Source organism: Halichoerus grypus, chromosome 8 (genome assembly GCF_964656455.1).
Source record: "Halichoerus grypus chromosome 8, mHalGry1.hap1.1, whole genome shotgun sequence".
NCBI lineage: Eukaryota > Metazoa > Chordata > Mammalia > Carnivora > Phocidae > Halichoerus > Halichoerus grypus.
This window is the reverse complement of record NC_135719.1, coordinates 124,496,618-124,520,112: the sequence shown is the minus strand read 5'-3', so window position 1 is coordinate 124,520,112 and position 23,495 is coordinate 124,496,618. Positions and strand designations below refer to the sequence as shown.

The 23,495-nt window shown below is 50.4% G+C and overlaps 1 protein-coding gene across 2 annotated transcripts in view; it reads left to right on the top strand.

Annotated features, from left to right (window-relative positions):
- Window positions 1–7,050: 7,050 nt before the first annotated feature.
- MIDEAS (mitotic deacetylase associated SANT domain protein) overlaps window positions 7,051–23,495 on the top strand; it is a 65,530-nt gene continuing 49,085 nt past the window's right edge. The window contains exon 1 of one of the 2 annotated variants that reach the window (XM_036117831.2): window positions 7,051–7,173. The gene's annotated coding sequence lies outside the window, so the exon portion shown is untranslated. The remainder of the gene's footprint in view (window positions 7,174–23,495) is intronic. The other variant, XM_036117829.2, reaches the window with a different exon arrangement.

Sequence of the window (23,495 nt, the reverse complement as noted above, 5' to 3'; positions counted from 1 at the left end):
CACTACCCATGTTAATGCTGGGACTCATGTCCCAGCCAATATATATTACTGGCATATGATTGTGTAAGGGCTTCCACCCCAATGTGCAGTAAGCTCAACCTTTGAGCTGTGCACACCAATAGAGAGTCACCTGTCTCAAACAGGAAAAAGCAACCTGTGCGGGGTGATTGAACCCTGGCATTGCTAGTCAACCTGGATCCCAGAAATGCTGTGCACGTTGCCTTGACCCTTGAGTTTGTGTTTTTCTCTTCATTGTGAAAAGAAAAATGCATTTACAAACTCTGGGTGGTGGTATAGCCTTGCTGGGGAACTGTGGTCATCAAATGCACAGAATTTCCACAACAGCTTTTGACAATTAACTCTGGTTTACTTTTGTTTGCCACTTCTACACTCCGCCTCCACGTTGTGGCCCGCTAGCAACAACAGTTAGCAAGTCTGAGAAGAAGCTCCAAGAAGTGGTTTGTGGATTAGCGTTCATGCCTAAGCCAGGGGACTGCTTACAGATTGAATGTCCAAGGTACTGGGTTTCTAGTGGCTGTTACTCATCATGGGACCTGGCCCAGCCAGCCAGCCTTCCTTTCCAAGTCATGGTCTGAAAACTGGAGCTCCTAATACACAATGTAGCACATGCAACTAATACATGAAGCAAATACTTCCCAGAAAACACCATATTTAGGAAATGCCATTGCATTCGTTTTCTGTGGCTATTGTAACAAATCACCACAAAACTGGTAGCTTAAAACAGCCCAGGCTTTTATCTTACAGGCTGAAACCAAGGTGTCCGTAGGGCTGCATTCCTCTCTTGAGCCTCTAGGAGACAATCTGTTGCCTTGCCTTTTCCAACTTCCAGAAGCCACCCACATTTCTTGGCTCATGACCCCTCTTCTCCAGCTTCAAAGCCAGCAACATGGCCTCTCTCTGGCCATTCTCCCAAAGTCGCATCTTCCTCTGACTGATTCCTCTTCTGCCTCCCTCTTCTTCTATTTCTAAGGATCCCTGTGATCACATTGGCCCATCCTGACAATCCAGGATAACCTCCTTACATTCAGATCAAAACTTAATCCTATTTCAACCTTAATTCCTCTTTGTCATGTAACCTAATATATTCACAGGTTCTGGGGATTGGGACATGGGCATATTGGGGAGGACTATTATTCTGTCTACCAAGTCCCTTCCTGAATTACATTTGGACAATCAGAGGTGAGTGAATGTGAAGACTCGCTCAATGTCTATCTTCCCAGCTGGCCTGTGTAGAGGGGGCAAACATTTTCACTTGTACTATGTCGTGAATGTACGATCTATAGCTGATTTGATTCTCCCCATAAGCTGATGGTTGGCGGGGGGTGTGGATCTGTAACAGAAAGTCCAGTTTGGGGGTCTTGGAGACATGTGATATCCATATAGAATCCTTTTTGTTGGTGAATGATTTACTTATTTAACTGACACTTAACATATGTATCAGAGCTTTACAAACTAATTTATTCTTACAATAACCTTATCAAGTCCGTAAAATTGTTATCATCATCCTCATTTTGCAGATAAGGAAACTGAGGCATAGAAAGGCTAGGTAACCTGTCCAAGGTCAGACAGGTAGTATGTGGCAGAGGTGGGACTTGAAGCTAGGCAGTGTGTGGACAGTCCAGAACCCTTGTTCCTAACTACCATGCTAAGCTGCCTTGTCCTCTTGGTTTCTGCCTGTCCCCAGGCCCCTGCTGCTACCAGCTCTGGTAGGTGAACTGCTGGTCCATTCTTCAGCAACACCCCTTCCCACCTCCCATCACTGGCTTCTCCCCTTTGCAACTTAGTGCTCTTTCCCCCCTGTTCTCTGTGGTGCAGACCCCTGACCCTCCCCAGGTTGCCTTGCCCCACCAGTGCAGTCACATAGCAGGCTGCTTGCTCTCAACGTGATGTCCATGCCACGTGGGAACCATGGGGACTCAGGAAAGCTGAGCCTCAGAGCCTCTCTGCTTAGCCAGGCTTGATCACCAGGTCACTTCGACGTGGCTGCCCCTAGTTTGGTATAAAACCCCCCACCTTCGGGGGCGCCTGGGTGGCTCAGTCGGTTAAGTGTCCGACTTCAGCTCAGGTCATGATCTCAGGGTCCTAGGATTGAGCCTCCCATTGGCAGGCTCCCTGCTCAGAGGGCAGTCTGCTTGTCCCTCTGCCCCTCACCCCGCTCTTGTGCTCTCTCTCACTCTCTCTCTCAAATAAATAAATACACTCTCAGGGCAGATTCCTCTCAGAATCCCAGTGGGAAGCTGGGTGAAGGCCCCTGCCCTGCTCGCTGTAACATTCATTAGGTAATGCACCTTTCCTGCTCTCACTGAAGACCTGGAGAGGAGGAAAAAGCATGATGCGCTTCTGACCCTCCCCTCTCTCCTCTTTCTCCTTCCCACCATCTGGCTGGCCAGAAAAGGGGTGGCTACTCTTTCCCTGCCTTAGAACTGGCCTAACAGTCCTGGGGGGCAGGGCCGGGTGCTCTGTTCAGAGAGGAGTCAAGGAGCTGCTCCTTCAAGCTTGGCCTTGATTTACTAAGGGAGGAGAACTTGGAAGGATTTGGAAAATCTCTTAAATCACAGCTAGTTTCTTCAACTACCCAATGCAACAACACTTTGAGCCAAGCCTGTCATAAGCCCCCAGTGTTTGGGGGTATTTATTACTCTCTAAACCTACAACTTTCACACTTCTTGGCCTGCATATAGGAAATATGTTTTACACTATGACTCACACAAATGTATACATATATGTTATCAACAAGCGAACTAAAAGCTACACAAACAATACTTACTGCTTAATGCAATGCATCTGATCATTTTTAATGTACGCTTTTTTTAAGAAAAAGAAAAACCCTGGTGGTGACCCATCATTCCTATCCCCAAGCCAGCTTGCTTCCTTCTCTGGGATCCACGGTGCCCTATGCGAAGCTCCATTGTAGCGCTTCTCAGGTCACATTGTAATTTACATGCCTTTCTCTCCCACTAGGGAGAGACTTTGTCCTTTTCATCTTGGCATGGCCAAGCCCAGCTACCAGCAGACATTAGTAAGTGTTAATCAAAGGGGTGGAATGAAAAAAAAAGGCCAGTGTTTTCTCTTTTCATAGCACATATCACCTCGTTCTGGGGTAGAGAGCTTGGAGCCTGTCAGTGAGAGACCTGGGCTCGGGGTGGGATTCCTGCGCAAGTTAGTTCATACGCCTCCTGCAGAATGGACCGTAATGTGCAAAGCAGGAAGACCAGAGACTTTATTTCCCCTCCTTGGATTTTTTTTTCTAAGCTGACCTGTTTGCATCCCCATGCCGGAATGCCTTTATGTCCTCCTCCACGGTAACTGAAGGCTGCCAGACTGTGGGGACGCAAGATCCAGGGCACTTGGCATTTTTGCAAAGCCAGACTCTAGGAAATGTTCCCATTGCTGAACACACTGGATGTGGTTTAGGTAGCAAAGCAAATGACCTAACAAGGAATATATGTGCTGAGCCTAGTTCCTGTTAAATTAATAGATTCACGTTCTGGCACATCCACAACCTCACAAGTCATAGCAACCGGATGACGGCATGGCAACCCAGCAGCTGTGGCCATGGCACATGAGAAAAATCAGAGCCTGGTGTCTCCAGAGAGAAAATGATTTCTACGATTGCCAGCTTGTACGGGTTGGCCGAGGGGAGGGGGGACGCGGGGGCAACCACAAGTAGATGCCTGCCCTAGTTAGGGATGAAGGAGTAGAACATCTCTCCTGCTTCCTCAAACTTCGTTTTGTATTTTCAAAGTGAATAATTTGCTCTTGTCGGAGAGGAAATGATGTTGAGAGCAAGATACCATCACGTGGAGAGAATGTTCTTTGGGGCCCTGGAAGCAGTGTGGAGGCGATTCTTATCAGAGATTGTCCACCACCTGCTCTTCAGCTGCAGGCCCACGAGCCTTTCTTTCTAGTTTTAGACCTGCTCTGAATTCACCACCTCTTCCAGCTGCCAGGCTTGAAAGCCCTTCTTTCCAGCTCTCCTTCCAGGACCAAGGCCTGACCCCACCAGCCCCCGGGGGCGTGCCAAGGCCTCAGGAGCAGGGTAACTGCTCTGAGGAAGAGGGAGAGGACACCCGGACAGATGGCAGTTCTTGTGAAACAAACACATCTGCATGTACTATCAGGTGGGTGACACCCAGCCCCCCAGGGCCGCCTGGGCCTGAGCAGCAGCCCACACCCTCTGAGCTGGTTTAAATTCAAGGATGACCCCAGCTCTGCAAAAGGGGTGAGGGCTAGGCCTTCTGTACTTGGGACTCGCGTGTTCCCTTTAGGTCCGGTCCAGGCCCCTGCCTCTTCCTCCATGTTCTGCTTTTTCCAGGGAAGGGACCAGGAATCTGTGTGGGGTTGTCATTGGGCCCACATTGACTTCTCTTTTGGCCTGTGCATTAGTTACTCACGGCTCTGCGACAAATGACTATAAAACATCGCAGCTTAAAACAACAAACATTTAGGGGCGCCTGGGTGGCTCAGGCGTTAAGCGTCTGCCTTCAGCTCAGGTCATGATCCCAGGGTCCTGGGATCGAGCCCCACATCGGGCTCCCTGCTTGGTGGGAAACCTGCTTCTCCCTCTCCCACTCCCCCTGCTTGTGTTCCCTCTCTCGCTGTGTCTCTCTGTCCTATAAATAAATAAATAAAATCTTTAAAAAAAAAAAACAACAAAAAACAAAAAAACAAACATTTATTACTTTACAGTCTCTGTGGGTCAGGAATCCAGGCAGCTTGGTCGGGTGCTTTTGCCTCAAGGGCTCTCTTGAGGCAACCATTGGTTGGGGTTGTAGGTCTCATCTGAAGGCTCGATTAGCATAGGGGGCGGGGGAGGTATCCCAAGCTAACTCACAATGGTTGTTGGCAGACCCTGCTTCCTCTCCACAGGGCTGCCTTAGGACCTGGCCACTGGCTTCCCCGCAGTGAGTGACCCAAGAGAGAGCAAGAGAGAGAAAGAGAGTGCCCAAGATGGAAGCCACAGTTTTTTATAACCTAATCTCAGTAGAGATATCACATGATTTCTGCCATATCCTATTTGTTGGAATGGAGTCAGTTAGTCCAGCCCACACCCAAGAAGACAGGATTACACAAGGGTGTGGATACCAGGAGGCAGGGGGTCATCAGCGGGGGATTGACTTTGAGACCTTTGAGACCGCCTACCCCAGCTTCCATACTGTGGTGCTCCAGCAAACGCCACTCTGTACAGAGAAAAAGCAATGTATGTGTGTGCATATATACGTGTCAGGCCTCCACACATTTACGCCATCTGCTAATTATTCCTGGGCATGCAGAAATCCTGAATATTCATGAAATTGTGACTGAGAATTCGGCATCACAATACGGAACAAAGAAATATTCTGCTCTAAAAAAAAAAGAAAGAAATATTCTGCTCTTGTCTGTATTTGCTAGCAAATACAGAATATCACATGATTGTTTTTAGAAGTCTGGGTGACATATTGTCTTTACTCCCCTTGATTATATTATTGCTTGCTGTAGGCAGAATGCACGAAGGAAGGACTTCTGTCTATCCCAAAACTGAAGTGGGCAATCTCTCCACCCCCATCCCCACAAGAGTGTGATGCAATAAAAATTTCAGAAAATTGTAATTATTAAGAGTCAATAATGCATGTATACTTCTCAAAGCAACATTATTTTTCCTACGTGGTACATTTTGTATTTATAATGTGCCGTTAATAATGTCTGGGTAGAAGTCAGAACTAGTACATAAGGGCTGCAGTGTGGGGGATTTCATGTTGCTAGGAGAGCTTCATTTGCATACTCCCCATCTTTGGGTGAGTCTGCATTTGTGGCTTCCCATTAGGTATTAACGCAGACCTGGGGATCATTGCCCAGATGTCACTTTTCATCAGTTTCACATCCATCTTTCTGGACAAAGCCTTCACTCTATGGAAAAAGATGAAGCATTAGAACGGGAGGTTCTGTGATCCTGCCAATGTGCTAGTAAAAGCAGTTATTTGGGGAAAAAGGGAAAATTGTTGAGCCCTAACAGATGCTTTTCAACCACCTTTAAAAAGCTCCCTGTTTTCCACAACAAGCTACAATGAAGCTAATGTTTCTGTTATGAAAGCCCTCCACTGCAGTTTCGAATGTCTGCTGCTTTTTTTTTTTTTTTTAAACCGCAGCAAAGGCTAACCCCATTTTCTCTCCAGCTTTACCGGAGAGAATTCTTCCCTAAAGACTGCTGTTTAACTACTTTGTTGCTATTTATCAGAAACCAAAAAGGTGGGGTTTTTTTGTTGCAGTTTTGAATACAGTGAGCGAATTTATTTTGGGCAACGGTAAATTTCACAATTATTATTGCCTGAAGCTCGTCTTCTCAGGACTCCACCCTCCCTACCTTCTAAGTCACTTTTGGCCCGCGATGAAACACGGAATGCATCAGGGCCCGAAGAGATCTTCTGAGAGTTGAGCGTAAAGGAAGAGGTGGAAGTCGCGGGGGAGGATGAGAACATTTTGCAGCCCCAGCTTGGACGCTGAAATAGCCCCCCTGAAGTGTGATAAATGGTAACCGTCCTGTGCACTTACAACCGGTGGAAATGACGAAGGACAAGCGTGCAGACCTTTGGAGGGAAAGTGGAGAGGAAACCCGGGTTTTAAGGCCCAGCTTAGGCTTTATTTGGCAAAACACAGAGCACTTCGCTTTCTGACTTGACCTTCTAGCCTCAGCGCGAAACTGAAAAACTTTCTCTTCCTCCTCTCCCACCCTTTTGCTTGTGGGGTGGGTGTGTTTCCCCTGGAACCCCCAGCTCGCCGGGGTCCCTGAACCCCAACACCACCTTCCAGACCCAGCCTTGAGAATCCAGGTTCGGTCGCATTTCTTCCGCGCGGAAACCACCCGGAGGGGTGCAGGCTCGCCGGACGACCGCCCGCGGCCCCCCACAGCCGGGGGCGCGCCAAGCCGGGCAGTCGGCGCCGGGGCAACCGGGGCGCGCAAAGCCGGGGGCGCGGGCGGGCTGGCGGCTGCAGGGCCCGGCGCGCCACCGCGCGAGCTGCTGGGTCACACGCTGGGCCGCGCCGCCCGCTCCGCGAGGAAGTGACGACTGCGCCGTCCCGAGAGCAACAAAGTTTTGAGTCTGCGGGCCGCGCTCGCCTGCGCCCTGCGCCCTGCGCCCCGCGCCCCTGCGAGCGGCCCCGGGATCCAGCGCGTAGGTGAGCCGCGGGCTGGGCGCCCCCTCTGCCGCCGGGGCGCCGGCGTGGGGCTCGAAAACGCGGGGGGCCGGGGCTTAGACCCGCGGGCGGGGTTGTGGGGGGCCGGGTTGGGCCGGCCGCGCTGGGCGCGGGGGTGCGGGCAGCGCTGCACGGGGGCGAGGGGGGTGCGGCGCGCTCGGCGGCCCGGATCGGGGGCCCCAGGCTGCTCCCCTGCTGTCGCCGGTTTGCCGCGGGGCGTAAAACAGTCGCGGCTGCAGCCGGGCCTCTCCAGGCGCTGTTCGCGAGACGAGGGGTGCAGGGAGGGGCTGCCCGCGGCCTGCGTGCGGGGCTGGTCCTCCGCCCGCCGGCCCGCATCCCCACAGGCTGGGCGCAGCCGCCCCCCTCCCCCCAGCCTTGCCCGGTGCTTCCCAGGGAAACGTGCTCTTCCTCTTCGCAGCCCTCGGTGAGGTTGCAGGAAGGAAGTTAAAGGAACTTTCCCCCCACTTTTCTTCGTTTGGCCCTGCAGTGACGAAGAGCAGAGCAACTCGGCCGTTTGGGAAAACAACCCTACGCACTTCCCAAAAGCAAAACCAGAATTGCCTCCCAAGCCCCCTTTCAACAAATCCCTCCCGACCCCCCCCCCACACACACACCAACGTCCCGAACCTGACAGTGATCCCTAAGGCCTAACACTTTGCAATTTAGCCATAAAAACTGTCAGCACACCCACGTACATATGTGAGTGTTTTCTATATAAAACCCCGAAGCCCGCTTCCAGTGCACTCTGTGACATCTCGCTCTCCTGTTTTCTAAAACTGCTAGGGCTGCAGGATTGTGCTTGCGAACTTTGCTGGTGGTTCCCGCCGCCCTCGGTAGCCTCGTGGCGCAGGGCTTTTTAAAGACCAGCTGAGAAGTTTATGATATCTCTGCAGAGTAACGCGGGGTGGCAGGCCAGGCGGGGGGCGTCGGGGCTCCCTGGATGGGAGGCTGCAAGCGTAGCAGCCGCAGCGGCGGGACGCGTCGGGGTGTGCCGGAATGTCGGTCGGTGCCGTGGAGACTCCCGACGTGGGACGTCTAGAGGGTGAATGGTGCAGTTCCTAGCAGCAGCTTCCTGCCGGCCTGTAATTACAGCGTGATTGCACAGTCCGGCATTGTTGGCATGGATGTTTATACGCAGGCTATTGTGCAAGACCGTGGTGGCTGCGAACAGAACGCAGATTTGCATTGCAAATGCCCGGGACAGATCTGGGCTTGAGCTGCAAGTCACCAAGTTCTTTCTGGCCTTGCACCTTAGGTAGGTGATTTATTTCCGGGCCTCTCCCTTAATCTCGACCACTTGCCAAACACCAGAGAAGTGAAGTAGACCCAGGAGGGCAGCAGAGTCCCTCCACTCCCATCTTAGGCAGCCTAAAAACTATCCCAGGGATTGTACCCTTATTTGTGTCGGTAGAAAATGTGGGATGACGTCAGCAGGAAAAGGAGATGGGAGATGGCTATCAACCTCCCTAAACGGGAAAGCAGTTTGAATTAGCAAAGTTGCACGGTGGCTGAGTGGGGCCTGGTTGCGAAGAGGACACGTCAGACTTGTGTGACTGAGCTGGCAAGCTAGACTTTGAGCCTTGAAGTGTCAGCTGCAGAAACTTAGTAGGTGGGTCCTAATTCCTTTATTGTGTTCTGGGCAAAGGGAAAAGTGCTGGGGCTTGGAGACCGGGTTGTCGGTGACGGTGTCTGGGGTGGGCAGGATGGGGGTGGGGGTAGGGAGTGACAGCCCCCCCAAAGCAGTGACTCCAGTACATTTTGTCCAGAAGAGCCCCAGGCCCATTTCCTGAGCCAGGCATGCAGCACAGAGAAGGGTGGGGGTCCTCACACCTGCTGAGCTTCTGTGCTGCAGGGAGGGAGCCAAGCCTGCAAGTGTGGAAAGAAGGCAAACAGGTTTTCCTGCAGGGCCTCCGATGTGGCTAACGGTAGTGGAGGGATTTAAAACACAGTCAAAAAGCATGTATAGGATACAGGCAGGGCTATTCTGCTCCTACCCCATGTCTCAACCCGCTCTCTCTTAGAGACAGAGCGGCCTAGGTGGAAGATTCTCGTGGGACCGCGCTCAGCCCCACAGCACGGGGGTGCTGTGTGACTCCGGGGCACCCTCCCACGGTGCTCAGGCAGCCTCCCTGCTCAGAGTGGCAGGAACGGATAGCCCGGGCACCCTGGAGCTTCCCCGTGCCTGGCCTTCTCCCCAACCCAGTAACTGAGTTTCACCTGGAGGGAAAATGCTGTTTTGCAGCCTCGTGCCAACTGTGTGTTATGGGCACAGTGACAATTTGCCAAAGCAAAACATTAGGGCACAGTCCCTGGCAGTCTCCTGTGTGCTTCCAGAGACTCGAGGAAACACATGTGAAATCAGCACATTTCTAGGAAGTCTGGGATATACAAGCCCAGTTGCCACAGGGCTTAGAGCAAAAACACCACTCTGGTAGGGGGTCCTGAGCTGCACGGCTCCTGTTCCTGGTGCGTTTGGGTTTTTCCTGAACTTGACTGTCAAGGTTCTGGTCAGCTGCATCCTCTGACCTGGTTGCTTTTGTAAGAACCTACTGGTGCCCAGCACTAGCCTTGAGGGGCAGAGGAGGGGAGCATTCCCTTATGACCTCAAAGAAAAGACAGCTTTGAGTCGCGGTACTTTGCGTTAATTTAGAACCTGCGGAGCCTAGAGGTGCGGAAAGGCCCTCCAGCGGTGTAGGCAGGAGAGCTGAGGAGAGGGACCCCTTGCTTGTAAAGGCCAGAGAAAGAAGGAAGGAGATTCCCCGGAGTTGCGGCCCCACCAGCAGCCGTTGCCTGCCCACATCTTCAGGTCGGCCTGGCTAATTTTTGTGCCTAACTCAGGCCCTTCTCTTGGCTTGCCCCGATTTGCCTCGGCGTTCAGAGAGCTTGCCCCGCAGCCCAGGGCAAGGCCGGAAACAATCCTGACTTCCTCTCGCACCTTACGGAAATGCTGACTTACGGCCCGGAGTTGCTGCCCAGTTCATGGCCTCTGAGCAGCCCTGCTGCCTCGCCATGCACAACTAGGAACGATCTTGAAAAAGCACTGAGTCAGAACCTGACAGTTTACAAGTCATTTTGTTTTAAGGGGAGAAACCATTGGAGGTAACTCGCAAGCTCAGCAACTCTGTCAAAAGCCCCTGTGTGCCACTGAGACAGGCGGATGAAGTCCCCTGCAAGACGGTGGTCTCCAAAAGAAGGCCTTTTACGCTCCCCAGGCCTGATAGTTATATTTCTGCTCATCTGCCTCCTCCCAGCTGCCTCACTCCCTACGCCACAATCCAGTGTTTTGACACCACAACTAACCTCCAAACAAGGAGGCAGAACAGCCCCAGCTAAAAGAGGGCGTGCCAGACTCTGAAGAAGGTGCTGCAGTTTTCCAGATGCCTGGCGGTTCTGTGCTGCACATTTGTTTCCTTCTTTAAAATGTTCTCCCCTTCATTTCTTGTACTCGCTGAAGCATGTCTTTGTGAGACCCTTAAACCATTTTTTTCCTCGTCTACATGACACAGGGCTTTGCTTTGCGACTTTCTGTATCAGGTGCTACTTGAAATATACACAAGGCTTTGCATAAGCCCGGGATAAAGGGCTCTCTGTAATGTCACTTAAAATGCCTGGTTGCAAGGGTCACCCTCTTCCTCAGCAACCTTCAATGGCTCCCCGCTGTCTGCATGGTAAGGATCAAACCTCTAGGCTAGCAGTCAGGGCCTTCCACACAGGGGTCTGGCCACCGCTGCTCTCCTGCCCTAACCCTCTGCTCTGACCCAGTGACCCACTCTGTGTGTTTGTCCAAACTGCCGATGGCAAGCATTCCTACCTCTCATGCTTCCCCGGAAGACTGGAATGCCTTTTTCTTCTGTTCTGCTTGGCTCGCTCTTGCTTTCCCTCCAGCCCTGTTCATGTTCCCCTCTTTAGGAACTTCCCCTGTCCCATCCTGTGCTAACATTCGTCTGGGCCCTGTACTGAAGAAAACCTAAAAACCTGGACTAAAGGATTTTTAACATTGCCTTTGGGCTACAGTCACACACTTCATTCGGCTTCTTTTTTTAAAAAAAAGATTTCATTTATTTATTTTAGAGAGAGAGAGAGAGTACGAGCATGAGGTAGGGGAGGAGCAGAGGGAGAGACACAAGCAGACTCCATGCTCACCATGGAGCCTGACACAGGCCTCTCGTCCCAGGACCCTGAGGTCATGACCTGAGTGGAAATCAAGTGTTGGACACTCAACCGACTCAGCCACCTAGGTGCCCCACCTTCACCCAGCTTCTTAAATATGCCTTTGGGTGGACCACTGTTAGTCTTTTTCAACTAAACTGGAAGTCCCTGTTTTAAGTGTATTTGTATCTCCAGGCCTGGTGCTCTAACTCGTCGCAAGTCCCAGTAACTATTTGGTGCTGATGATGACGATGATGATAAAATGGCAATAGCTGTCCAGTACCGGCAGCTTGTGTATAGACACACGCGGCCACGCCAAGCACCGAGGACCATGGTTCCTATCCTGTGTTCTGAACATTTACCCAGCTTTGTCTCCTGCCCATTAGCCTCTCTGGCGCCTCCTGGTTTTGCACTTCATCGTTCTGTTCCATTTCCAGAACCTCTTCCTGTGGGTGTCAGATGGTATCTGTCCAGCTTCCACACTGGCTCCTCCTTGTCCCGATTTGAGCCCAGTTGACCTGCCGCACAGTGTCCTGTGCCTGAGCACCAGCTCTCTGGGGAGAGCCTTCGTCATCTGTTTGGCCTGTCCTTCCAAGGGAACCAGTCCGATAGGAGGTAGGGCCAATTCTCAGGCAAGACTTTGGAGGAAGACAAAGAGGTGCTTCCTGGTTCATTGCAAGTTTGTTTTGGCCAAAGAGGCATTGAACCTACAAAGCTAGGCTAAACTATAAAACTGAGTCTCTGGGAGATCCTGGCTAAAACCCTAACATTGGCCTTGACTGGGCCAGTTCTCATGCTGTTAATCTCAACTTTGTCATATAAGCTAGATTCTTTTTGAATTGAGATATAATTCACAGACCATAAAATGTACCCTGTAAAATAGATTCCTAAAAAAATTGTTTTATTTCTTTCATTTTTTCAGAAGATTTTATTTTTAAGTAATCTCTACACCCAACATGGGGCTCGAACTCACAACCCCAAGATCAAGAGTCACACACTCTACCAACTGAGCCAGCTGGGTGCCCCCCAAATTTTGTTTTATTTAAAAATAAAATCTGGTAGATTCTCCCCCCCCCATTTTCTATTTAAAAAGGTAATATATAAATAGGGTTCAAAATTCAAAAGAGATAAGTTATATAGTATAAAGTAAGTCTCAAAAGTCATTTCAACATTAGACAGGAGATTACTATGTATATTATGCCCATATACACAAATGCAGTAGAATTAGAAAAATAAATATCTATTTCAACCTTGAGGGAAGGAAGACCTTCTTAAGAAAGATATAAAGCAGAAGCCATAAGAAAATATTGATAGATCTGATAACACAAAATTTTCAAAACATAAATTTCCCATTCTCTAATGTTCTCCATTTCTTCAATCCTTCAGTGTCCTTGTCTTAGGCAACTATGATTTGTCATTTTTCAACCATGCTTCCAGAGGTAGCCTCTGCAGATTGAAGAAAATCTGAATATATAAGCAAATTCTGGCGTACTATACACAGGGTTCTGCGTTCTGTTTTTCACTTAATGTATCTTGGAGATTATCCTGTAACAATGTGTGTAGAGCTTCCTCATGTTTTCCTCTGGCTAGATTGTATTCTCCTGTATGAAAATGCCATCATTTATGTAACTAGTGTCCTACTGAAGAGCATTTGGGCTGCTTCCTGTCTTTCTAGACTACACACAATGTTGCAGTTAATATGTCTAATGGACTTTGAATTGAAAATTCTTGAACAACATACATGAGTGAAACTGGGATTTACATAGAAACTATTTCTGAGAAGTTATGCATCAACTACATTTAATAAACCAATAATCTCTAGAATCTGCGGTTTCATTAAGTAATCAACTTTTATTTATTTATTTTAAGATCTTATTTTTAAGTAATCGCTACACCCAACACGGGGCTTGAACCCACAACCCCGAGATCAAGAGTTGCACGCTCCACCGACTGAGCCGGCCAGGCACCCCTAAACAATCAACTTTTAGAGTTGACTAGGACCTCAGGGACTCTTTCCATCTAGCCCGTTTTACAGTACCCATGGTAACAGCATCTCAGAGAATCTGAGGTTAAGAATTTAAAGCTGGGAAGGGCACTTCTAGTAACTCTCATTTTTAACTAAGGTTCAGAGATGAAAAGTGTCTTCTCTAAGGTCACACAGCTGTTGAATGAAAGGATTGGGGCACAAACCCCACAATCCATTTCTTTTTGCCATCATGCATGGATCATCTTAGTCACCATAATCATTAGTTCCACCATGTCTGTAAGTCAAGGATTCTATCTCTTCGGTTTCCTTAAGGCAGTACACAAAGATTTAAAAAGAAGAAACTTGGGGCACCTGGGCGGCTCAGTTGGTTAAGCGTCCGCCTTCGGCTCACGTCATGATCCTGGAGTCCTGGGACTTGATCCCGGGATCGAGCCCTGAGTCAGGCTCCCTGCTCAGCAGGGAATCTGCTTCTCCCTCTCCCTCTGCTCGCCCCTCATGCTGTCTCTCTCTTGCTCCCTCAGTCTCAAATAAATAAATAAAATCTTAGTAAATAAAAAATAAAAAAATAAAAAGAAGAAACAAACAGCAACAAACAAGGGGGGGTGGAGGGGGAGGTCTTTAAGAAGAGAGTGGGATGCTTTTTTAATAGACTTCTTACCATTTTATTATCTCATTACAATCTTCATTGATCTTAACTGCTATCAACATATTGAGTCCCTAAAAACTCCTAACCAGGCTCAGTTGGCCAATGAGATTACTTAGTATTTTCTAAGCGCAGGATGTGGGTTGGGCAACACTGAGGAAATGGAGAAATCCTCCCAGTTCCTAAGATCCCAGTCGTCTCATGAGGGTCCCAGGAGAAGGCCCAGGAACACACTTTTCTCTGCCCTAAGGCACTAGCCCTCTGTCCACTCTGTCCCCTCCCCAGTCTCCCTGTCGCAGGCCACTGTAAGGAGCCTGCACGGATCTTCCACGTGAGTCTGTGTCCACTTTCTCTGTGGCTTCCCAAGAGCAGGTGTTCCGTGACAACTGAGGAGGCAGCAGCCACTCCCCAACCCCGCTTCCACTTGCCCTAGATGTGGTAAAAAGCTCAGAATTTCCTCTACCATTTCCTCAGGAAGGCTGTGCTGAGCCACCCGGCTGGCATTTCGGATCTGACTTGCCCAGTGCCAGAGAAAAAGAAAACCGGCCAGAGCAGCTGTGGTAACCCCGCCCAGCACGGTTTGCAGGGTACTTTCCCTCGCGTTCTTGATTCGCTCACTCGCTCATGCAGCATGCATTTATTGAATCCCTACTCTGTGCTCTGGGCTAGGTCCTAGGGGTACAAAGATCAAGATTCAGCCTCCCCCTTCAAGGTGCTCACGGTCTGTGAGGGAGACAGACATGAGCAAAAGCCAAGGACGGTTAGTGGCATGGATGTCCGTGTGAATGTGTTCAGGGGTCTGCTGAGGGACTGGTCACTTCTGCCAGGCCAGAGGAGACAGGAGTGTGAAGAAAGGTCCAGGGTGGCCCCAGTGCCTTGCATGGTGCCTCTGCTTGGTGAATGCTGTGGAATGAATGAATGAGAGGCTTCCTGGAGGTCCTGATTTTGAGTGGAGTTCTAAGAAACGAGTAGGTGTCCACTAGGTGGCCAAGAGAATCAGGGCATTCTCCACATGGGGAGCAGCCCAGGCAAGTGGAGTGGAGGCGTGACATGGCCTGGGACGCTCTGGGAACTGCAAGCCACGGGGTATGAGGGAGCACTGGTGGGAGAGAGTGCCGAAGGGGCAGGCAGGGGTCGGGTCTCGCAGCAGCCCTTCCTGTTGGCTAAGAGGTTTGGACCCTACTGTGAGAGCAGTGGGAGCCACAGAGGACTCTTGGGGGACGGGGAAGAGGGAGATTGATTTTCTTTTTGAAAGATCATTCAGCTGTGATGTGGAGGGTTGACTAGAGATGGGGGAAGATGGGCAGCAAAGAGACCAGTGGGGAGGTCATTGCAGTCCCTGGGGCAAGATGGAGGAGTCTGAGCCAGAGCAGTGGGGGAGGGAGGAACTGGATTAGGAAGCATTCAGGGAGTTGGGTTGACAGGCCTTGAGGACCAACCAAATGTATAGAGCAAGGGAGAAGTCAGAATATTTGCTCAGGTTTCTACCTGAGATATAGGAGGAAGAACAGATTTTAGGGGAGAGACAATGAGTCTAATTTCAGACATGTTGAGTTGGAGGTACATCCAACTCATGAGATGGGACATCCGAGAGAGAGAGGTCTAATGGGTAGTTGGACATACGGGTCCAGGCAGGAGATCCCAAGAGATGACGAATGGGGGATGTTGCCCTTCTGTGATCCCTAACTAAGCCATCCCAAATAAACATCATTTAAGTAAAAATGATTACTCACCAGGGCGCCCAGGCGGCTCAGTTGGTTAAGCTTCTGACTCTTGATTTCGTCTCAGGTCATGATCTCAGGGTCATGAGATCGAGCCCCGTGTCCGGCTCCGCGCTCAGCGGGGAATCTGCTTCTCTCCTTCTCCCTCTCCCTCTGCCCCTCCCCTCTCTCTTGCTCTCAAATAAATAAATAAATAAATCTTTTAAAAAAATGATGACTTACTGTGCAGCTGCAGCTTCAAGACAAGTTCCAAAGAAACCCAGTTACCTCCCTTTAGCCCCTCTGTCTATCAGACCTTCTGGAGCAGACATTTGGGGATCCCAGAACATAGATGGCAGTGGAGGTGGGGAAGCTGATGGCAACACCCAGGAAGAGCATACAGTAGAAGGTGAGAGGATCACCATTTAAGAGGTGCAGTGTGAAGGAATCAGCAGTAGAGACTGGGAAGGAAGGAATGGTGAGGAAGGAAGAACCCCAGGAGAGCATGGTGTCATAGAGCTGAAGGAGGGGGGAGCTTTGCATTTTATGAAAACAGGGACTGTGATTTTGTGCACCTAGTATGGCCGGTGGCACATGGAAAGTTCTCCGTCTAAGTATTTATTAAACTGAGTTGAAATTGATCAACTGTTGATCACTGAGGACGTCAAGAAAGAGAGGACCGAAAAGAATGATTGACCTAGGAATTAGGGGGCTTCTGGGGCTTTGCCATGGGGGCTTCTCGTTTGATTTCACCTCCCTGTGAAATAGGTGGTGCAGGGATCACCTGCCCCAGGGTTGAAGTGGCACATGCAAGTTCTAGAAGCCAGGTTTCCTGGCTCCACGTCCACCTTTCCCTGAGTTGGTGGAGAACTAGGGAAGAGTCCAAGGGAGTGGCAGTGCCTTTAATTTCTGATACTAATGCCCCAAACCAGTAGAACCAGGGATAGGGAGGTTGTTATATCCAGCACTTACGGCATTTGTCCATATTTGTGATGATTAGGTGGCTGCAGTCCTCTCAGATGTGTGGGTATTTAAATTAGACTGCCTTCACAGAGGAAAAGATAGAAGCTTGAGTGTAGGTGTTATCTTGGGGGGCCAGAGGAACCATTGTGGAGGTAAAAGGGCGTAGTGGGGTAATCCAGGCCTTAGGACTCTGCCTAAATTAGGGAGAAAAGGAATGCATCGGGACAATACACGATGGATCCCTGAAAGCCTGAAGAACAAGGGCTCGGACATCGGTCAGGACCGTGGGGGTGTTGGGTGGCTGGAACCAAAGTGAAGGGGGTGACGCTGCTGGCCTTGCATCTCTGCCACCGGCCGACCCTGGACGCTGCTGCCCCCTCCAGAATGAGTTCTGAACGCTCCCTGCTTTTCTGTGCCACTCACTCCAGAGGCAGAACCCAGGCCGAGCATCTGGTTGTCCAGCTCAGGTCACGCGCCCATGATCTCCCTGCTGGGGGTATTGAAGAATGAGGCCCTGGAGGTTACGGGCCCCCCAGCAGCAGGTGGAGCTCTGCCTCCCACCAGGGCTCACACTGCCCGATGCCTGAAAGTGGACATGGGAGGAGGAGACGGAGCATCCCCCTTAGGCTATTGAACATATCTACATCTTGATCGTAATCTTTTTTTTGACATTTTTCTGAATCTTTTAGCCTCCAGCTAAACTGCAGGATTCTTATATGCTCTGGAGAGCTAAGCGTTTCATTAGCAATTAGATTTCTGCTCAAGGAGTCTGAATGATTCCAGTGGAAAAGAGAGGTTATCCCAGCATCTGGATCCTCCCTGCACATTTGACTCCACTTGGAAAACTTTATCGCTGCCTTGTGAAGATGGAGTCCAAGGCTTGGCTCTCCCTAGCTAATGGCTTGAGTTCTGTTTCTCCTCTAGGGTGGGGCAAGACTCTCAGGGCCATGAGGTGCTTGGGAGGTCCTACCTTGCTTTTCAGACTGGAGGTTGGCGGTCTGGCTTCAGGCTTGGTTTGTGGCATGATTGAGGTCCCTGGTGCCCCAGCTGTCCAAGGCAACAGGACTGGGCACCTCTCCAGTCCTGAAGATGTCAACCTCGTTGAGATGTTCTACCCAGTATCCTGCCTGAGAGGGAGAGCTCAAGGAGCGAGAACTTGTCTGCCTGGGGCTGTCAGCATCTGCGGTCACATTCCTGCCCAGTTTCCTCATCCACACAATGAGAGGGCATTGGGTTGGGTGAGTGCTGGCTCCCTTCTAGCCCTCCGATCCTCTGGTTGTAGCTCTTTGAAACAAGGGCACCTGGACCGAAATCTTGATCATTCAGTCCCAATAGCCTTAGACAAAGGATTTAATTTCCTTTAAAAAGAAAAAGGAAAATGTAGTTTTGAACTTCCTGGACTCAGGCTGGGGGGACTGCCAGCGATGCAAGAGTCCTTCCCCCTGGTCCCTGCAAGTGGGAGCTGCTGCCTGTGGGAAGCCAGGTCTGTCACAGGCTAGCTGCTGCTGCTTCTTTTTTTTTTTTTTTAAAGATTTTGTTTATTTATTTGACAGAGAGAGAGATAGCGAGAGCAGGAACACAAGCAGAGGGAGTGGGAGAGGGAGAAGCAGGCTTCCTGCCGAGCAGGGAGCCCGATGTGGGCCTCGATCCCAGGACCCTGGGATCATGACCTGAGCCGAAGGCAGACGCTTAACGACTGAGCCACTCAGGCACCCACGGGCTAGCTTCTTACAGCCTGGACTGGAGGCAGTCCTGAGGCGAGGCTTGGTTGCCCCTGTGGGGTCAGGATGGCCCTCCAGAAGGACAAGCAGGCGTGTTCCTGGCCGGGACCCTGGCACAGTTTATACTAACTTGTGCGTTTTTGCCCCCGTGACATGAAATCGTGTTCAAAGCAGCACTGAAATGGAGAAGAAATCTTGAAGGACCTGGTTATTTTACTAAAACAAAGCTTTGCTCACATCCCCCTCTTACAGACCTTTGCAAGCTGCCCACGTCCTGCAGGAGAAAGCTCACAGTCCTCAGAATGGCGCGCAAGGCCCTCTTTGGAGGCCCAGTGCACCTTCCTGCCTCTTCCCCTGCCACCGTCCCCTTCCCCAGCATGGCCCGTGTTCTCTCTGCTGCTCAGTGCACTTCTGCTCCTCTGTGCCTGGTGTATTGTTGCTCCCTCTCCCAGGGATGCCCTCCCTGCCCTTTTCCTCCTGGCAGACGCCCACAGGAGCCACCGGAAGTCACCTGCTTCCCCGCTGCCTTCCCGAGCCTCCACCCTAGCGTCTCTGCCATGGAACTTACCCACGGTCGGGGGCTGGCTCCTCACTGGTGCAGAACTGTGCCTGGCCACTGTAGATGTCCCGTGGTGGGACCGGAAGGGCAGTCTGCGGGGACGGGAGGGAGCAGTGGGCAGGCCCAGGACCTGGCGTGGACCAAGTGGAAATGTGTGGTGGGTGAACTGTTGGTCTCCATGGCAGCCCTCCCTTTGCACCTTTTGGTGGAGTCACGGCCTTGGTGGCTTTGCTGTTTGTCTGAGCCTGCCAAGTAGGCCCCGGTGAGGGTGGGAAGGGAACTTAGGGCCCCAAAGCCTAGCACCTGGGTCCCCCTCACGCTGAGGAGGATTTTGAGGAGACTTCTGTGATGAGGAGCTGGGTTAAAGGTGGCACCCTCCTCCTGATCCTTAAAAAAGGATAAATACCAGCTTCCCTTAGAGAATCCCTTAGTTTTCATGCCTGGCGCTGTCTGCTGGCCTTGCACAGGGAAGGAAATAGGGAAAACGAGTCAGCAGACCAAGAGAGAAAAGACTGAGGCTCTTTAAATTGAAAGCCTTATTTAATCTGGTGACAGGACAGGACAGGCTGTGGCTCTTCATGTTGAGTGAGAAAGAGAACCAGATCCTCCTGACAATGATTGCAGGGCACAGCGGGAGCCCCAGAGCAGGGACTTGGGGTCTCAGTGTGTCTCTGAGAGGCTTGGACTACATGTGGTTCTTTCCTGCTCAGAAATCCCACAAGCCTATGACCAGAGTCTGGCAGGCGGTGTCCTGATCGTGCATCACAGTGAAACCTGATTGCTCTCAAGGGCATTCCTGGGATTGAACAGTTGTCTGGGGTCTGCATGCCACTTAGAGTACTGACGAGAAGCATCTTCCTGCCATGGCTGATGGGGTGGACTTTTTTTCTTAAAGTTGAACCACACTTAGGGCTGAGCCCGCACATGCATGGGCCTCCTTCACTAGTGGTGAGTGCATGGCTTGTATTGTTTGCAGAGTATGTTTCCAGAACTTAGAAACACGTAGTATTTCTAAGGTCTTTAGGAACCCATTCAAGCGTGTTTTTGTTCTTGGCTCCTTGAATCAGCTTAGGGGAAGCTTGGGTGGTAGGGTAGGTTTGATGTCTAGGGAGGTACTGGCTTGTTTTGGAAGGGACAGCCTGTGGGATTTGCCTTTGTTTCTGCCTCCATGGGGCCTACTGCTCCCTCCTATCCATCCCAGCCCTCTGCCTCCCTACCCACATCTCTCTGTCCTCCTTCTTCATCCCTCCACAACAAATCAGTTGAGTTACCTCCAACATCCATGCAATGCTAAGATGTGTGCTCCAGATGCCTGACCCAATGGGGACTTGTGGAAAGTAAATTTTAAGAGTAGACCTTGGAAAAAAAAAAAAAACAAGTAGACTTTGATTGGTAGGATTGGGAAGTATTGTCAGGAAAACTAGCTTGGAAAATAGGCAATCCAGGTAACTGACACAGATATATATATATATGTATATATATATATATATATATATATATATAATTTTTTTTCTTTTTTTTGAGAGAGAGAGAGAGAAAGAGCATGTCTATGCAAGTGGGGGATGGGGGAGGGGCAGAGGGAGAAGGAGAGAGAGAGAATCCCAAGTGGGCTCCATGCTCAGTGAGGAGCTGATACGGGGCTCAATCTCACGACCCTGGCACTCCTGAACAATATATTTTTAAAATGTAGAATTTGAGGGGCACCTGGGTGGCTCAGTTGGTTAAGTGCCCGACTCTTGATCTCATCTCAGGTCTTGATCTCGGGTTATGAGCTCAGGCCCCATGTTGGGCTCCGTGCTGGGCATGGAGCTTACTTAAAAAATGTAGAACTCGAAGCTATTAAAAAAATGTTAATTTCCGGGGTGCCTGGGTGGCTCAGCCGGTTGAGCGTCTGCCTTCGGCTCAGGTCATGATCCCAGGGTCCTGGGATCGAGCCCCGCATCGGGCTCCCTGCTCAGCGGGGAGCCTGCTTCTCCCTCTCCCTCTGCCTGTCTCTCTGCCTACTTGTTCTCTCTCTCTGTCAGATAAATAAATAAAATCTTTAAAAAAAAAAAAAAAGTTAATTTCCTTTTAGCTGTAAGTATTACTCTTGGGAATTTCTTCTTTTTTTTTTAAAGATTATTTATTTATTTACTTATTTGAGAGTGAGAGAGAGCACACACACGAGTTGGGGGAAGAGCAGAGGGAGAGGGAGAAGCAGACTCCTTGCTGAGCAGGGAGCCTGACTGGGACTCCGGGATCATGACCTGAGCTGCTTAACCAACTGAGCCAGCCAGGTGCCCCTCTTGGGAATTTATTCTAAGGAAATAATTCTAAAGAGGAAAAAAGCTATATGCATAAAGATATTTATAGCAACATTGTTTAAAATAGCAACAAACTGTAAACAGCCTAAATGTTCCACATGGTTATGTAACTCATGAGTTCGTGATAACCTAGATCCAGTGGAATATTGTGCCATTGTTAAATTAATATGAAGGTGATACTAATTCATAGGAAAATGTTGATGAATTTTGGTGAAAGAGTGGTTTTTATTTTAGCAGGCAAAATTGCAGATACACTTGAGTGCATCAAAACTGATTACACTGGCCATAGTATAAATTGGCACAAGGTAAATACTGGATTTAGGTGATGTGGCTATGAATAGAGTATTTTGCGTGTTTGAAATTGCTTTAAAAATATATATACTTTATATACTTTTTTTTAAAAAAAGACCTTCACGTATCAAAGACTTTGGCTCTGGGTGGGAAGGCCAGGGGGAGGGAGCTCCAGGCCTCCCATCTGTTACCGCCAGGAAGACAGAACTGCTGTGTCTTATCAGCCACCTGCACTGCGGGGGCTGGAGGCTTCAGATTGGCTAACTGAGTCTTTTAGTGATGGAAAGCCTGACCTCACAGGCTGGCTAATTGTATAACTTCGGGGCTCCCAGCGTGGACTCTGCCTGGTGGAGGTGTCTCCAAGTGGCCTCAGAGCCCCAGATGATTGCTCACACCTGGTTTTCCAGGGAACCAGCCCCTTGAGTACATGTGGCCCTGAGACTCAGCTCTGAGCCGCCTGCTCACCTCCAGGCTGCCTGCCTGGTCCTGGGGGCCTCAGCCACGGGGGGGAGGCAACCTATTCTCTCTTTTGCAGTTCCATAGGCAGCAGCGAGGGTGTGCTTTGCACACTGACCTCCTGCGGCCCTGCTTAACCCAGGTAGGGCCCTAGTGAGTTAGCGTCTTGGGTGTTTGCAGTATTGTACATATTTATTATAGGATTGAAACTTTGAGTTGCCCTTTATTGCAAGCCTTGGAAAGCCCCCCACATTTATCCAGTCTACCTCTACCTGCTTAGCAGTCAGGGCTCTCTGAACCCCCATCTTGCCATGAGCTCTGCTGGGACCTGCAACTGTAGGTGTGGCCTTGTGGCTTAGCAGCTGACCCTCTTCTGACCACCTTCTCATATCTCTGGCATCTCATAACCTTGGGACGCCTAGTGAATAGCCTTCTCACTGTCCACCCCACTCTGGTCCTGCCTCCCCATGTGTGTGTATCCTTTTCTTCTTAATGGGGCACTTTCTTGACATGTGGAGTGTCTGTGTGGAGGGCCCTTGATTGTCCTTTCCCTGTGGCCAGTGTGATTCAGGGCACGCAACGGAGACTCCTCGGTGTTGTTTGGAGTCCTGAGGTGGGTGGGAGCTGGAGAGCCCTGGGCAGACCTTGCGTAGGCAGGTCGGAGCCTGCTAAAACAGAGGCCACGGCAGCAGTGCGTGTGTGGAGAGATGTCGGGGCCCTACTGGGGCCCCGGTTATCTCGAGCACCTATCTGCGGAAGCCAAATTCCAGAACTGTCAAAGGTCTGGAGTTTCTTTGTTCAGAGATCAGACTGAAATGGGCCCTTGTGGCTAGAGGTTGGCCAGGGTCAGGGAGAAGTTGGAAAGCTTGGGGGCTCAGGGCTCACCTGGATGCTCCTGAGGGGTACGGAGGCCAGTTTCATATCTTCCGTGATGTGTTTGGAGGCCGGGCGGGGGTGGGGGAGAATATCCATGTGCTTCCCTGGAATATTCCTAGATGCCAAAGTCCCATCCCCACCCCATACAGCGGCCTCCAGCCTGCTCTCATGGGATCATTGCTGGTGGTGTGGACACAGTCTAAGTAACAAGCTGTCTTCCTGAGCCCAGGACCCAGCAGTAACTGCTCGTCTCAGTTCCCTAATTTAGAGACCACGTGCGTGCCCCAGGGCTGTCAGCAGCTAGATTTCTTGAAGCTTGAAACACATTTCCATAGAAACAATGCTATAAATGGTGGTTGGGTTCCTAGGCTAGCCCACAGAGAGCCCCGGTGTCACCTCTGAAGTTGCTGAAATAAGGTATTAGTAAAATTGAGAGTGAAAATGCAGCAGCGAGATCTAGCCCCAGGACGTTAGAGGTTAAATGGTGTGGGTTTATTTGTGTAACTTTGTTTCTTTAGCGGGAGGTATCTTTTCCAGCCCTCCTGCTAAGGGAAGCTCTGGGGCCATCCTCCTGCCCACAGTCATAGCCCTGTCTCTCCCAGCTTGCATCCGTTCTTCCTCCCTCCTCAGGCCAGGAGCCTGGGCTCACCTGCTTC